The sequence below is a fragment of the Poecilia formosa genome, unplaced genomic scaffold (genome assembly GCF_000485575.1).
Source record: "Poecilia formosa unplaced genomic scaffold, Poecilia_formosa-5.1.2 Scaffold339, whole genome shotgun sequence".
Lineage (NCBI taxonomy): Eukaryota > Metazoa > Chordata > Actinopteri > Cyprinodontiformes > Poeciliidae > Poecilia > Poecilia formosa.
Genome location: NW_006800278.1, coordinates 77,547 through 80,870, shown reverse-complemented (window position 1 = coordinate 80,870; position 3,324 = coordinate 77,547). Strand labels below are relative to the sequence as shown.

The 3,324-nt window shown below is 41.3% G+C and overlaps 1 protein-coding gene across 1 annotated transcript in view; it reads left to right on the top strand.

Moving 5' to 3' along the window:
- LOC103153055 (serine/threonine-protein kinase SBK1-like) overlaps positions 1 to 3,324 on the top strand; it is a 16,286-nt gene continuing 12,962 nt past the window's right edge. Inside the window, exon 1 of the mRNA XM_007573837.2 lies at positions 1 to 240. The gene's annotated coding sequence lies outside the window, so the exon portion shown is untranslated. The remainder of the gene's footprint in view (positions 241 to 3,324) is intronic.

The following is a 3,324-nucleotide window of genomic DNA, read 5'->3' as shown; positions in this document are numbered from 1 at the left end:
GCCCCGCAGCTCTCCACTCTGATTGGCTGTTTGGGCTCGGTGGGCGGGGCCTCCGGGGACAATAGAGAGCGGCTCCAGGGAGGCTGATCCGCGGTCAGACGGTGCCGGGGATCCGCGGTGCGAAGCTCCAGCTCCGGACCGGAACGGAAGACGCTGCTGCCGCCGCAGGAGGAGCCGCGGCTGCGGTCAGAGGAGCCGCGGGGCGCCGCTGGGTGGACGGACTGCTGCAGCTGCGATCAGGTCAGAGGGTTTTCACTTCTGAGCAGCTGATGGAGGAGCTGCAGCTTCATGCAGCCTGTCTGTGTCTTTGTGCTGCTTCATCATGGTTCGTCCCCGCATTGTTTGGTGTTAATCATCCTGCTCTTTGCTCTGCGGGTCCAAACGCTCAGCAGCTGAACCCGGAGCTGCATCGTGTTGAAGCAGAACAACAGCAGCTCTGCTCTCTGATTGATGCGTAAATGTTCCAACATTTCCGGGCCTGGATCCGGTTCTGCTCCCAGCGGCGCGCAGGAGCTCCAGCCGGACATGAAGCCCGCTGTGTGTCTGCAGAAACGATCCAGCAGTTTCACCATCAGCTCCAGTTTCAGATGCTTCTGCAAAACCAGGAAGGAAAATCATCAAATCTGAAGCTAAAAATCTGCCAGAATAAAATCTAATCTCATCAAATCCTCCAGATTTGACAACAGAAAAAAGGTTTTATAACAGTTTTAATGAATCTTAGTTTTAAACAGTTTGATCATTTTAGATTTTAAACTTTTTAATAGTCGTTTGATTTCATCCCAAACAGGAATCAGGATTAAAATGTGAAATCGGTGACAGAAAACTTTAGTTTTTATTTTAGGCTCTTGATGCCCTGCTGATGTTTTCCTTTTAGAAAATAATTTTACTTTTCATAAAGAAAGTGGAGCATCTCCTCCTTCGCTGGTTCATTTGAGCTTAGAAACATTAAGATTTTAAAATCATGAGGCTGCAGCATTATTACAGGTGGAAATATGCTGCACAAACATTCACCTCTGTTCTGCAATCTAATGCTTTTATTTCTAATTAAAAACAGAACCAAGACATTTTAATCTTGATCTTGTTTCCTAAACATGAAGCCCATAAACGTTTCCATGTTCCTCCCTGAGAGGAGATCAGGTTGGTCATGTTCAGTCTGCGCTGCTGGACTTTTTGCTCCTTATGCTTGATGCTCATTCAGAAACATGTTCTGATATGCAAGTAGCTTCATAAACTGACCTGAGGCCAAACCTGCTTTTCTGAAGCTTTAAATGTTTCATATTAAAACATGAGGGAAATTCGGGCAGCGAGTTTCTGCAGGACGAAGTGACTGAAGGAATTTGATTCTGCAGGTTCTTCCTGTTTGGTTTTTCCTGCAGCAAATGAAACTTTGTTAAAAAATGTAAAATATTTCAAAGCGTCGTAGTGTTGGGTGGATTTAAAGGATCCAAAGTTCAGATGATCCAGAGGATTCTGCACAGAGTTTCAAGGATTTCTTTTACTTTCTGATGAGATGTTTGGTTTTTCTGGACTCTGAACGCAGATTGGTTTATTGACCTCCAGGAACATTCAGGGTAAAAGTTTCTGATCTGAGTTCAGCTGAACTTTAACATCTTGAATGTTTCTGGGGTTTATCCAGATCTTTAAAATGCCGTTAGCTTCCAGGCTAGCTGGCCAGGATTAGCGTCTATAGTTTACCAAACACTAGAACAACACTGCTGTTCTTTTTCAGGTTTTTATTCATAATTTATTTGGTTGATGTGTTGAAGATGCTGCGAAAACACAAAATCTTATGAAGTATTTTTGCAAATATCTTAGCATACTTTAAATAAATGACAGCTGTAAAACAGTTCAGCAACATTTACTGGATGGTTTGAAACATTTTATTGTGAATTAAAAACAGAAATGATTCAATATTTTTACATTTTTTTATGGATTTGTATTTATGATGAGATTTTTAGTCGGCATTTGAAGTTTTCTGCTTTTCTGCTGATATTTGTTGTTATTCTGAAGTTTCATTTTATGGATTTCTGATTGAACTGCAGAGATCAAAGTGAGTCAGTTTGTTTTTCTTTTGCATTTCTTGATGAATGTTCTGTTTAATTCAAAAGAAATTTCTTCTTGCTTTGAGAAGTGACCGACATTAAAACAATAAAACAATAAATCATTAAAACATGAAAACATTAAATCTTCTGATTCGGGGATAATTTGCTGTAAATGTTCATCTGGATGTTTTCAGAAACGCCTCAAGCATCAGCAGCAGTTCCTTCTTCCAGATCGTTTCTCACCTTTGACCCTGAAACTCACTCGTTCAGATGTTGCTGCTCTGAGGGAGTTCAGGATTGTGTTCTGGGGTCAGAGGTCATGATGATTTATTTCCTGTGATGTCAGCATTAAAACCTGACAAGTTACATGCAGACGAGTTGTAACTGGTTTGAGTTTTTCTCAGAGTTTGACTGTTTGGAAAATCGTAATAAATGAAAACATGAAAATAAAATAAATTTATACTTTTATAAAGTTGCATTTAATCTAATTACACTGGACCAACATAATCTGGACCAACATAATCTGGACCAACATAATCTCAGGGATTAGAGACGACTGGGTCACTAACGGCTGAAAACACTTGAGACTCCGTCCCTTAAAAACACTAATAGCTGTATTTTCTAATAGTTTACCTTAATTGGAGTTACCATGGAAACCAACTTGGCATTACCATGGAAGCTAAGATTCACAGTCTTCCAGCCAATCAGCATCAAGGAAAATAAGGTGACGTCATTCCCAACAGTCCAACTAAAGTCTGTTTGCCTAGTCAAAGTCCGGTCCAGTTGGAGAGGTGTGAACACTAGTCGACCTCTGACCTCTGGTCCTCCAAACCTCTTCTGGGTTGTGCTCAGCATCTTCAGAGGTTTTTGTGTCGTTTCCCTCAGTGGGTCTTGGTGCAGCGCCCCCACAGGCCAGGAGGGGAACAGGCTGGTTTGACTCAGAACCACAGCAGCTGGAGGAGGAGCAGATGTTCTGGTTCCAGTAGAACCGGGTCAACCGGACCGTTGGCCTCTTAATGTCAGACGGCAAAGAGAACGATGAGTCACAGTTTATGGTTTTAGGTGTAAACTTGAACTTTTCAAGCTGAAGAATTAAGAAGCAGCACAAAGTGTTGATAAATCCTTTTTCCTTTATTTTTTCAGGCCTCAGTAGTTATAATGAAGCTGTAAACAACAACACATCAAAAACAACAACAACACATCAAAAACAACAACAACACATCAAAAACAACAACAACACATCAAAAACAACAACAACACATCAAAAACAACAACAACACAT